This window comes from Nicrophorus vespilloides, unplaced genomic scaffold (assembly GCF_001412225.1).
Source record: "Nicrophorus vespilloides isolate i.1.1-1 unplaced genomic scaffold, Nicve_v1.0, whole genome shotgun sequence".
Taxonomy (NCBI): Eukaryota; Metazoa; Arthropoda; class Insecta; order Coleoptera; family Silphidae; genus Nicrophorus; species Nicrophorus vespilloides.
The window spans coordinates 239,436-253,812 of NW_017099987.1; the positions used below are offsets into that span (position 1 = coordinate 239,436).

The 14,377-nt window shown below is 32.5% G+C and overlaps 1 protein-coding gene and 1 pseudogene across 2 annotated transcripts in view; one reads left to right on the plus strand and one right to left on the minus strand.

The window, feature by feature from the left end:
• Positions 1 to 31: 31 nt before the first annotated feature.
• LOC108566531 lies at positions 32 to 3,082 on the minus strand (annotated as a pseudogene).
• Positions 3,083 to 3,123: 41 nt separating this feature from the next.
• Positions 3,124 to 14,377, plus strand: part of LOC108566555 — a 38,946-nt gene continuing 27,692 nt past the window's right edge. Inside the window, exon 1 of one of the 2 annotated variants that reach the window (XM_017926504.1) lies at positions 3,124 to 3,246. The gene's annotated coding sequence lies outside the window, so the exon portion shown is untranslated. The remainder of the gene's footprint in view (positions 3,247 to 14,377) is intronic. The other variant, XM_017926505.1, reaches the window with a different exon arrangement.

The window sequence follows — 14,377 nt, forward strand, 5'->3', positions numbered from 1 at the left end:
TAAGTTTTCTTCTGTTATGATAATAAAATGTTTATGGACAAATGCTTTATAATTATTTTTATAAAAGTGGAACGTCGATGGCACTTTGGAATGAACAACAAAATGAGCGCAGAGGAAGGAATGTAGAGAACATCTGTATAGGGGGTGTCCCAACAAGAGTGGTAAATCTATTTTCTAAACAAAAATCCAAGCCTGTATTGCTGAAGAAATTCAGCCACAGTTATAGCAAACCGTGATTGCTAATTTCGTCAAAAGAACATAATTGTGTGCGGAAGATATGTGTTGTTCCATACATAATTCCGTCTACGTACTTTACGGTTAAATTAAAGAATGTGTTTTATTTAACATTAAATTTTCCACTCTTGTTGGGAAAGGGGACACCATATATATATGAAATCTGATGATCGTAATCGATTTCAGTGAATGCATAAAATATCTAAAAATTCAACAAATATTTTAATTTAAAAATAGAAGAGATAATTGTGAAAAAATGTAGAATAATTCAAGTTTTCTTAATCATTTCGTATAATCATTTCATGTCAATAAAAATGTTTGTTTTGCTTTCAAATTCGTTGCGTCCGCGTTTTCATATCACATTACGTTTTCTTCTATCATACAATTTAAAATACATTTTAAAGCTAAGTAGTTATAACAGATTACTTAATGATCGCCTTTTCCTGGTGTTCACTTTAGAAACTGGAGCACTGACGATATCTTGTGATACCAGCCAGGGTGAGAGATTGCTGAAACTTAGAGTCACTGCGTTCCGATTGCTGTCCTCTGTGTCGTATTCGTTTGCCAATGAACCATCGATCTGTTTCAATCAAATTAATATAATGAATTGTTGTATTTGCCAGCAGACATGAAGATAGATAGATACAATAATAAGAAGCACACGTAAAGCGGATTTACCTCAGACTCTGTTACGATCGCATCCATTTGAAAGGGATTGCTGGAGAGAAAAGGATTTGCTTCGTGGAAAGGATCGGTGGTGGGCGTTGTGACGAAGGGGTTCGAGTTCTTCGGAGGTTCGTCAATAGCTTCATCGAAACATGGCAAGTTGCTTTCTTCTCGCCCAGCATTCCAATTTACCACAGTCTGATTGTCCGAAGTAGGTGACTGTTACCGGCGTGGTCTATCTCTTCCTCTCTTCGACGAGGTCCTGGTTATTCGGCGGCGCAGGACCACTTACGGACAACGTCAATTTGTCGCCGCCCTAATGTTGTTAGCAAATTGCAATACAGAATCAAGAGAGAACGACACAAGCGTGTATACTTACGACATGAAGGTGGCTGCATTGAGAGAATTCATATTCTCCTCGTCATTATTCTTCGGCGCCCACGAACATCTGATTCATCAGCTTCGTAACGTTTACGTTCAACTCATCCTCTGCTTTCGCTACAAACAACCACGTAATTGTAAAACATTACAATTTAATTGATTTCTTCAAGTACTAACCTTTCAGTATATTGCATTTAAATTGATTCCGAGGTATCGGTTGTGCACCGCCCATCCGAGCTGAAAGCGTCGGACTGATGGGTGGATAAGATGCTGGCGTTGTTGCACTGTTCCTTTTCAGTGTGCCGTTTTTGCTACTGCTCATCGATAGAACGGGACTTAAAGGAAAAGTATTATTACAAATTGTACTTTTCTTATAAAAACTTACCTATAGGAATTAACAGTGGGCGTGAGAGTCTTCGTGTTGTCGTTCGAAACTTCGAAATAGTAAGGCTCGCTTTCGGTAGCAACGGTGGCATTCGATGCCATTGAACGTTCGCTGTATTACCTCGACGAAGGTTATATGGAATCAGCATGTTTCGGAACCTCTTGTGAAGTCTCCGTGATTTGCAACGTTCCGGAATTTTGTTGTTCCCGTAACTTCTCCCGAAGAACGTGGCTTGCCTCCTTCTGTACCTGATCATATCATATAACAAACTTTTGGTATGCAATCTCCGTAAATCGAATTGTAATAAATGTACCTTTGGCTCGGTCTTCTTTCGAGCTGCACCACTCGCCGTGGACGACTTTGATGCGTACTCTGATACTCGGTTTGACCAGAATACCCAGAACCTACCCGGAAAAAGTTTTGGCAAGCCAATGGACCTTTAACAGGCGCTTGAAGTCTGAAGAAACCGTGATGCTACACAGCGCATTTCCACAAATGCTTACAGGCCTTCTCATTGTGCAACCTGCATCATGGATACATTATAATCAGAAACAGGAAATTAAAAAAATTGAGATCACGAATTGCATAGCTCTCTGAATATTTCTGTCTGTAATTTTTAAAACTTTCTGCAATGAAAAATGTTTTTTTCTTCCGCCTGCTTCTTCCCTCTAGGAAAAGCCTCATCCATGCTTCCATTTAGCTGCGTCCTGTCGACGCATTACGCCAATTGCAATCTGCATTGTAGTGGAAAGTTTTGAGGATAGGTGGAGTACGAATCGGGATCCCGGCGATTCAGACGAGATGTTGGGAGGACCTCGTATGCAATGAAATAATATTTTGTAATTAGGTGGAGCGTGGGATCTTTAAAATCGTTATTTAAGCGTTACGCGTAATATTGTAGACAGCTGTGTCCGGCGATGCGTGTTAAAAGAAATGTACAATTGAAATGTTGTACACTACACTTCTTATATTTGTCGCTGCATATGCTACAATACTGAATCTTACGGTTCTTCCGAGCACAAGCGGAAGTAAATGAATCACGTAAGATATTCGTGTCGAAACAAATGACCGTTTTCTTACTCCGTCATTATTTTCTAATTATCGAACGACCACAATTCGAAATTAATAATTCATTCATTCAAATTACTGACCTGAAGACGAAAATGTGATCCTCCTGTCGCCCAGCGTCATCATCCTCGACAACAACCAACGTCAATTTCTTCTTTTTGAAATTCAATTTTCCGATCTTCGGTCACGAGAAAAGTCCAATTTTCTGCCCGTTCTCGAACACCAGAATTCCAGTTGGAGTAAGACCCAACCTGTACGTCTGCGCCCGCACGTGCATTTCCACAGGTTGTATTCAAGAGTTCGGGAACAGTTTTCGCACAGAGTGGTCCATCCTGCAAACCGTCGCACACACAGTTTATCTTCTGCGTGTGCCAAGCGCGTGCCGATCCTGGAAACCCTGAAAACTATTCACTCGTGATCGCATCAGTTCCAGTGTTTAACACCATTTTTTCTGTGAGAAGAAATCCATTTTCCATTATCTCCGTGTCCATCAATACTAACAAACTTCTTCTGTAAGTCAAGTTTTAAATTACTTTTTCATATATTTTTTTCGACAACTTTTATAAATAGTAATTGTATTTTTTTGCAATTACCGATAAAATTTAAACAAGAAAATATCTTTTCTTTTCCCTTTGGCCAACCTATTAATATATATTTTTTTATTGTATGTTAAAATTTATTTATGTATAAATTGTACTTTTTCTTCTTCTTCTTCTTCTTATGTATTGATGTTTGGCCAATAAATTATTATTATTTTCTTTTATTCATTTATATGAATAATTTATAATATTAATTATTGATTAATATTTACAATTACTGATGAAATTTATTTTCATTACATTATTTCTTCAAAAAAAGGGCGAAACTACTGATATTTTATCATCATTCCATTAACGTATTTTCAAAAGTATAAAAAATTTGATTATAAATTTCTAGTAAGCTTATGGCTATTATTAGTATATTATTTACTTTGTAAGTTACTTCTTTAGTATTGCTATTTGTTTAAACAGCTTTGAAAAAAAAAACAATTACAATTTTATATTCAATAACTCTTAAATATTTCTTTTTCACGTAATAATTATAACATTTATTTCTTGTTTCGACCAAACAGCTATCGATACAAGTTCTTCTGTCTCTTTTACACATTTAATTGCAAATAATTAGTTTATTTTCATTGCATCACTAACGAACTGATAAATAAGTAAAAGGTAAATAAATTAAGATAAATATTCTACATTGACTGAAAATGTCCCAATTAATGATTTTGTTATTATTAATTAAGTGTCTATTTATAGTGGAATACGAAGATCTCGTCCTCAACGTTTTACTAAAATAGATTTAATTGCTTTAATTGGGACCATTACTCAAATAACTTCTGATTGAGAGTAAATACAAGAAAGAAAGAAAAATAAACAAATATAAATATACAGAGTTTGCTTCACATTCAGGTTTCAATATAGAATTACAATTACTTGAAGAAGATTCTACTCAAGGCGACGCAAAATTATTACGGAGAACATTGGAAATAATTATTTTCGACTTAAACAGTTATGAAAATAAGCGTAGCGCATCTTTTTAGTGATTATGAAAGTGAAATAAGTCAAAAATCTAAAAAAAAAAGAGTTTATCAGTTATTTTACTATGCATTTATTTGAATTATCAAATTTAGAAAATTGTAAAAATTAAACAAAATTCAGTTAATATTATTATGAACCAATGAAAATAAGCTATTATAGGTAGAACGAATTTATTTCAACAAAACTAGAAGCTTCAATAATAAGAAGATACTGACGGAAAAACTGTCTCTTAGTTGAAAATTCAGTGTATGATGTTTTAAAAAATCCTCCATATTAAATGTTCTACAAAATCTGCTTTGACGATGATAACGAATTCCAAGTTTTAGATCTTTCTCCTAAAAGGGAAATGCCAAAAATATATGGAAATATCACATTACTTCGATTTTATACAACGATTAGACCAATATCAGAAAAAAACATTACTATCCTACATGCTGCGAATTTTCCATTTTGAACATTTAGCAAATCCTAAAATTCTTACGGAACATCTTGTTTCTTTAAAAAAATGAGATAAAACATTAATTATTTATTTATTAAGTATATCATTCCAGGTTTCCATGGAACACTTATTATGTTTCCTTGTATTTGGGAAATCTTTAAGTTATTCAAGCTTTAAAAATCACATCACATATAAGCTTTACACAAAATATAAAAATCATATAAAATGTTTACTAAATATTTTCAGAAAGACCATAGCTCTTTTGTAATAGTTACTATTTCAATTCTCGCTCAACGAGTATTACGAGTGTAATACTTCTTTTTATTCTTCAAAAAAAAAAAAACATTCCGAAATTTGTTTTGTATAGAAATTTATCATGGACATTTGTATTGATTATACGAGAGGATTTAAATAGGAATCGTAAAATATAAAAACCCAAAAAAAAATTGAGCAGATATATGGAAGCGGTCCATCATATCGAAGCTATTATTATTGGAACGCAATGTTTCATATGAAATCGTGTTCAAAATAATCCTTAATAGTTGAAATCAATAATACCACTTGTTTGCAACATTTATCATTTTTTACAATTTATATCTGAATAACGAAATATTTATTTTTTTTTTCAATATTTATATATATATTTTTTTAAGAAATACAATAAAAATACCTGTTTTTGTACGGTCCATTTTTATGTGATATATTTGTGCGATTTTTTTTGTGCGGTTTTTTTATGCGGTATATAAAATCCAACCATTGGCAACATTGTAATGTTTTCTATCAGTGTGCATATATACAGTCTTTTTTTTGTAGAGGAGAGGAAACCTTACGTAGGGACCACAGGTGGAGTCGTGGTACTGTGGGATTCTTACCGCACTAAAACCTCTGCTCTTCTTCGTCAGCTTACAGGACCTGTATCACTGTACTCCTCTGCGAAGCTGATTGTCTTTGCTTGTTAGGCACTTCACTTGGATCATGTTAATGCTGGCCTCCACTGCCACTGTCCTCGTAGGAACTGCCTGCAGTCTCCGCTCGTCTTCTTCTTTACTAAGTAGCACCTCTGATACGTACGCCGCTACAATATCTTAGCTCTCCGTACTCTTCAGCATTTCGATGACAACATTTTCCGGCTCCAATTCTGCCTCCGCCTCGTGTTTCCTTCCAAGCCATCTGCAGCACCTAAAAAGCGTGTGCTATCGTCCTCCTCACAGGACTAGCAACTTTCGTCTTCCTTCTTTACGATAAAGAGCCGCGTACAGCATATTAGATTGTGCCACTACTCCTAGCAATCTTCGGTACACCCTTGTTGTGCATCAACCTGCTTACAGCTGTAGTTGTTTTTGCTGTTCGGATGCCTACTGCCCTGATGTGCTGGGCGTAGGTCAGGCTGCTGTCAATGGAGACCCCCAGGTATTTAATGACTTTCTTCGGTATTATTTCTTTGCCTGATATTGTAAATTTTATTGGTCTTATTTTCCTCCTTCCGATCAGTAGTACCGCTTCTGTTTTTACTGGCGAGAGTGTCAGGCCTCTCTCTGACATCCAGATCTGGATGTTGCATGTGACTATGTTTGCCTTTTCAGTGAGTTCCTCTTCTATCTTTGCTACCATCACTACTGCCAAGTCATCCGCATATCCAATTACTGTTATGTCTACCGGTATACACAGCATGCTCAAACGATTCTGTTGAACCAATTCATCAAAAGAAGATGAGCGTTTTGAATTAACACGAGTAGCAGTGAATTATGTATGAATTCCGTATGTAAATGGAAAATTAAATGTTTTTATAATCTATCCATGTGTAATTTAATTATTTATTTTGTTTGGATGCACTTTTTCATGTATTTCGTAATTCTTTGACGTATTTTCTAAGCGCGCTTCTCTAATGTATTGTACAAAGTTATTTGTTATATGTAAGAATTTATGAAAATTTCGAAAAAAATTTACGATTTAACTTAATAAAGAAGAAGAATATATATAAAATAATCGAAGAATGCGCCACGATATTAAAAATAGTCTAAAAAAAAACGAAAAGCTGTTTATTTTGAAAGGTAATTTTGACAGCGCAAGAAAAATAAAACGTCGATCTAATTAATATCGAATTGAAATGTAAGTTTTACAAATAATTATCGATCAGTTCAATGCATGTTTACATACTGTCCAGATGTTTCCTGTGGTGAGGGTATCGGTTTCGAGGGCCGCTAAGCTGGCCCAACGCAATCAAATAAGCAATTCCCAGAAACGCGGAATCCTGTCGGGACCACCAAGAGTGCGCATAGGATTGCCCATGAAGATTATCCACGGCCTGGTCCAGAGTATAACCTACATTGCGTATCCATTTTTCGTGTTTGCCAATTTGAAAAATTACCGTCAGGATTGATGAGAATGAAGGTGTTCATTCCATTTCATTTTTGTACATTTGGCATTACTATTTCTGAAGTTCAATTAAAAGGTTAACTGTCAATGTATACAACACGATTTTTTATTTGTAACTCTAAACTCTATTCTTGCTAAAAAAAACTTGTTTCATTGATTTAATGAAATTACTTGAAAAGCGTTGCATTAATTTCATGTTAAACGAATACATTTTAATTTATGTTGTCTCAACTTTCTGAACTAGCCTTAATCTCTCAATTATTACAAACTTTTAAGAGCATTATAGGATTACGAAGTGGACCCGTACATTTACAAAATGAAAATGCACAGAAGAACACTTTTCACCATTTTTTTGTAATTGACATCTCCTTCAATTATATCTCTATATAATTTAACTGATAATAAAGAGGTTCTCAATACAATTTGATTTTTATGGATAACGTCGTTTGGCACATACCAGGGAGTTTGCATTAGAGTACGCAGACATTTTGATTGAAAACGCTGAATTATGTCAATGTTCGAGTTGCTCGCTATTCTCGAAAGCTGGATGCCAAAGGTTCACACCGGTTTTAACACTGCCTTATATATTAAAATTTTATTTTCCAGTATAATTTAGCGAATTTGATTCCTAGTTGCTTCCGTTTAGTTGTGATTGCTTTTTTTCCATGTGAGCCTGTGATCTAAAGTTATACCTAGGTATTTGTGATCATCAGCTTCTAGGATAACATTATTATTTGAAGTAACTGGAGGACAGGATCCTTTTTTAGGGTGAATGTCTAGATCTAGATTTTGGGGGTCCCAGTACACTTCCCTGTGGAATGCCTGATTTCATTGGAAATAACTCTTTCATTTGAAAGAATATTTCGATCATTCAATTATTACAAACTTTTAACAGCATTACAAACTTGACTAGTAACATTTATAATTTGAATATTAATTACTGAAAGACTTTATCATATTCAATTTAACTTTTATTATAAATACATAATTGAGTTACACGGAGTCGAAAATAGCATGGTCAGAAAATGCGACAACCCTGATATAATAGTGTTCTTCAATTGAATGGTTTCTTTACATTATATTATGCTTTTTCATAAATCACTTTTCGCCTAAATCTTGCATAGTTAATTAATAGTTAAGACTGTCCATTTATATATGTATTTGCCGCTACACTTATTTACTCAATTATTTTAATATGATTGCAATTTGGACAAACACTTTGCAAAATGCATTTTATTAATTCAACACGAATCGCTCTTTTCTAATCATATTATAACCAAAAAGAATAAAAAAAACGACGAAGGAAGCATTTATACAATGCTACGCCAGTAGCTGCGAGTTTTTTTATCGTTGTTTTTCGTACTTCGTCTGGACTAGGTGCGATCTGCTTTCGGATGGCTACAGGGAAAAGGGAAGAAGTACAATTCCACTTTACAAAATTATGTTGAGAAAGTTCATTGATAATTCACAATCCGAATCCCTGCCGAGCGCCGAGAACGATCAGAAGCTTTTAGCCGTGATATGAAAATCTACTGTAAATATCGCTGCAAACACAGACACCAGCATCAAGTTTTAATCTAATTTATCGCGCTTTGCTCGTGGAGTGTCTGCCCGTAAAAATAAAACACATGATGCATTATCTGTTCTTTCAAAATTAATACTGTCCATTATTTACATATTACTGTTTATGTTGCAGTAAAATTACATTATTTATAGTGAATATCGTATAAACCATTTATTTCATAGGCATATATTTTAGTATGCATATTACATATATCTCAAAATTTACTGAATTATATAAGAAATCATATTCTTTTATTCAATAATTTCTAGATTTTGATGTGTGTTGTTGAAATGATTTTTTTAATTAAATGTTTCAATTTCATGAATTTTATATCTAGTTTTGTTATCTTACTATAATACTACTACAAAAAAAATCATAATTAAGATTTTTTGGAGAAAGTTCTATTTCAATTAATTATTTCTCATATATTTTAATAGAATCATCTATTTTTATGCGGTATATTTTTGTATATATCTTATTCCTCTGTTATTCCGGTTTCAAATAGTGCGGAAACTAATTACCCTCACTATATGACGTATCGCTATATAATGCAGTCAAACATTCTATAAATTACTGCGTAATGTTTTATAAGAAACTCAGAATTAATACAAATAAGATTAATTCATAACCAACATTATAATTGAAATTATAAATCCATTCTTAAGAAATACTCTTAGAAATAATAATGTTATGAAATTATTTAGTTTAATTTAAAAATAAATGAAAACTAGATATAATCCATTTCTGGAAAGAAAATGTTGTCCATTAAAGTGTTTATAATATATAAAAAAATATCTAAAATAACATATTAGATAAATTTTGTTTTCAATCTTATTTTGAGAACTTTCATTTGAGATAACAATTCATATCATGCATTCAGAAAAATATATATTCATATTTGTAGTTTTCTTTCAGTTTGAGAATTGACAAGTAACTTATCAAGAGTTGTACAATCAATAATACAGTTACAGTTGGTTATTCTAACATTTGTCTTTTAAATTCTTACAAAACAAAATTGAAAACAAAATAATTGCTATTCGTCGGAAAATTGATTTACCTGGACAATCGTGTAAAGCAGAGGTTCCCAAACTTTTTTGTGTCGTAGACCCCTTACCATGTTTTTCGCTTTTGGGTAGACCCTCTACTTACCTGATATAGATTTTTTGTAAATTTATTATTTACATTGGGACATCTTATAATTATTAAGATTTTTGCTCTGAGACTGCGCGTATGCTTGTAACAAGATGATACTGGTATATCATTATGTGAAGTTTTTTACAAGTTCAAAATGTATTGCGACCACAAAACGAATGACTAGAACTTACACAATTTTGTAAACATATATAATATTTTTTTTACTTCATAAGTACTTTTATAAATAATATATATGTCTTTTTATTATAAGATAGTATAATGTAAGTAAATAGGTAATATCAGTGAATGTTGAGATCCACTATCGTGGATCCCCATTTTCATTTCATGTGACGTAGATCCCTTGCAGGTTGTCATAGACCCCGGGGGGTCGATATTGGCCACTTTGGGAAACACTGGTGTAAAGAATAAAGAAAAACATCTTTAATAAAATGCGCGATACTTGAGAAGTAACAGTAACATATCGAGAATAATGCAATTTTATTCACAATCTGTTTATCAATTTAAGATCGCGGTTGACACTAGGTAGGTAATCTTCCCCGGTGGATAGTTACCATTATGATGATTTTTTTTAAATTTTTAATTTGTAGGTTGGCTGTCGTCTTGTAGGTTAACTTCAGTAGTATATTGATACTCTGCGATTCCACTATTTCCTTTTACTGTGAATCTGCTGCTGTCCTTAACACTGTCATTATCCATCGACTTGGTGAAGATCCATATGCTTAACATCATTCATTTCACTGTCCATCTGTGATGAACGCCCACTAGATCGGGTAGTGTAGGGCGACTTAACTATTCGGCTATTAGTCTCCCTGTAGACATTGAAATTTATGCAATGCATCTAGAACAAATAATGTATGTTTGTTGATTTATATATTACAGCAAGACCTCGTCTAGCGCTTTAAATGCGTTCCCGAAGACAGAGCGCTAAACGAAACAGCATTATAGGAGGTTATAGGAGTTTTTGACACATAGAAAATAGGGAAACGGTGATAAATTTTACTTTAATTTTAAGTTGTATTTATAATAATTTGCATTATAAAATATATTTTATCTAACATAAACATTTACACACAGATATATTAAGTTTATTTTTGTGATGAAAATCCTGGCTCTTCTGATATTATTGATTTTTTGGCGATAAAATCGCTTTCTATATTTTTCATTAATCAATTGTTGGTAGCATGCGATCGCACCCTAAACTCCTCTTCTATCTTTTGCAGTACAAAATTAACCCAAATGTAACGCTTTTTATTTTACAATTTTAACCGTCGTAATGCCGAAAGAGCTAAGGCTTACAGGGGCATGCACCTTTAAATAATTAACATTGTAATATGTCTCAATCCGAATAAATAAACTGAAATATATGAGATTTCCAGCAAACCGCGTTATAACAAATCAGCGTTAATCGAGGTAGCGACGCAGGTAGCGTACTGTATTTCGAGAATTTATTTCTTAACACTTGAGACAAATAACTGTAAGTTATCATAAATAGACAATTCATAATTAAAAACCTTGCACACCTTTCAAAGGAATTGATTATTCTTTTAAATTCTTAAAAAAAAAATGGAAAATAAAATAAATGTAATTCTTGGGAAAACACTGAGGTGGAAATTTGTGCGACGCATTATAACAATGCAATTATAATTGCGTTTTCTTTATTTATAAAAGTGCTCGGTTGTAAAATGTCATGAATGATGATTATTTAATGATGATAACCGTAGCTTCTGGAGCATCCTCTGAATTTTTTTTGCCGTTTAATTGCTCTTTCGTAGCCGCATTAGTCCGAACAAAACACCATTGCCATATGCGAAGTTTAAATTGAAAATAATCATTCGGTTGCGAATGAAAACATGCACGTAATAAGTTTCCATTCGATATTGATTAAATATCAAACACGTAACATTAAAGAAATTATCAATATTGTTATAGATTTGAGCATTTTTTGTTGTTGTAAATGCATCAGCACAAATAAAGTGTATCTACTGAAGTAAAGTATTGTATTTCCTTATTATCAATCTACAATTTTTATTACTTTTCATTATGCCATTGTTTTAATTTTAGAACTGCTTCAAATAATTTTGACAGGTATATCAACTTACCAATAAAATGTAGTTGATAGTTTCGAAGTTCACTTAAAATGTAATTAGTTGTTTTGAAATACAATTAGAAAGAATAAAATGAAACTAAAGTAACATCTGTAACATATATTATTTCTTTGTAAATGCATAATAGAAGTTGCATCAGATCAAATATAGTTTATTTTATGAATTAGTATTATATTTCCTACAAATTAATGTAAGATTTGCATTATATCTTTTATAATTACACATTTTATTTTATATTTATCATTTTCAATAATTTAACTGAAGAATCTTTCATTTTCTGATTTTAAACAATAAATAAGTAATTTACAAAATTAAGACTTTGTTCTGTTTATAGAATCACTTGATTTTCATGAGTTGTGTATTTTTTATTTTTTTTTTTACTAGAATCGAATGCCTTTATGGTGCCCAGGTGGTATAAAAGGCGCTCGAAGACGGAGAAAATAAATAAATGGAACGAGGCAACAAAATATATTCAAATTTAAGCAATGTTTACAAAATATTCAATTTTCCGTGCATCACTCCGATACCCAATATTTGTTTTTTTTTCTTCGAAGCTCACCTTTCCCCAATGCATGCATATCCAGATTAATCTTCAGGCAATTCGAATTCCTACTGTTCTTATTATTGAAGTTCTAAACAACACAAAAATATATATAAAGTTAATAAACTGTTCTATTACCATAATCTTAAATTTCCAAAAGACATGTCACTATTAGGTCATTACATATGCGATTTTGAAATAAACCTTAATACAATACTATAGCAATAGCTCGCTGCTTCGATCAGTGCGGATTTACTATAGTCCGGTTTAATGTAATTTTCAAAACGGACTATAGTAAATCCTAAGTAAATTTTAATTGAACAAAATAAATAATAAAAAATCGATATATAGTGAAAAAAGGAATAGTAAAAGAAATTGATATTATTTCGTCATCCATCATAGCGGATTTACTTTTTTCGAACGTTGATTGTCCAGGAACCGACGTCGATGAGCTGGCTCGGCCACGGACGCCGCAAACAATGACACACGATTTCGTTTCAATTTCCCTAATTGCTAATGCATTTCTGGGAGGTATATATATATATATACACACATATGAAACACACCGCTTTTCCGGCGAAAACGTTGATCCATAAAATGAACAATCCTCCACTCAGATCCCATTACGCAAAGCTTATTCATTATTGCAGATGCAAATGGACGGGTTGAAAACGCCCCACAATATTTTCAATGAACGTTAATAATATCGACGTTAATGAGAGTCATCCATTGATCTTTGTTTCTACTCCAATTACGTAACGTGAATGAATTCAAAAACTCTAAATCATCGTAATTAAAATCTCGTTAAAACTCATTTCCTACCAAAACAATTATACCTTTTGTTGCTACCTTCATGTTGTGAAATTATTAAATAACAAATGATTTTAATTAGTGCTGTGTATTTTCTATAGATTTATTGTTTTTATACAAATAAATTAAAAACAAAAAAAAATCCAATTATTTTGTATGCAACAGATAAATCGATTAAATTCAGAAATTACTCAAAATACTGTGGGAAATGTGACCATTAATTGTTATTAGTAAATTCTAAGTTAGTTATTTATACATTAATTTATCTGAATATTAACAAAGATAAATAATTTATAAGAAAAGACGAAATCATTTTAAAGTAAATCAGTTATACAAACATTTAATATTAATTTCTTAGATGTTTGTTAATTAAAATTACCATTATTAATTTTTTCTAACTTCAAAATTAATTATACAAATAAAAGTTCTAATTCGATGTTTATTCAATCATGAAATACAAGATTCTCATTAAATCTTCTACGAAAAAAAAACAACTCGAAATGCCCTTTACATGTCCTTTGGTCGTGGTAATCACAAAAGGACCTTCACATCGAGGAGTGAGGAATAAAAAAGAAATCAAGTACTCGGCAGATGATTGAGATAGGGCACATCGCTCAAACCGAGGCGCAATATAATTATGCAGCCAGCATTCGAAACAACTTTTCGCACACTCAGGCGAGTTATAAAAAGAGCGAAAATGTTAGCTATGCAAACGGAATTAAAAGTTTGCTAAATAAGAAAATGCAAGTGGGTAAAAAAATATACGTCTGTATACAGATTTCGCTATTGATCTCGGAAGGGATGGCCCACTTCGTCTAAACCTAAATATATTATATAATATTCTCGCACTTTAGTCTTTCAATTAAATTTGAAAGCGGGTTGATGGAAGTCGAGTTGTTAGGTGGTAGTAGTCGATTACTGGAAAACTCGGGGGTTGACAATATCGTCCGTATTATTCTCTCGTTAATTCCTGAATGTTTCATGCTAACAAGAAAACGCTGTATACACGCAAATTGGATTATCGTCTCGTTCGTAGCAGCCAATTTTCTGGTACATCGCTAAAAATAAAGTGAGTC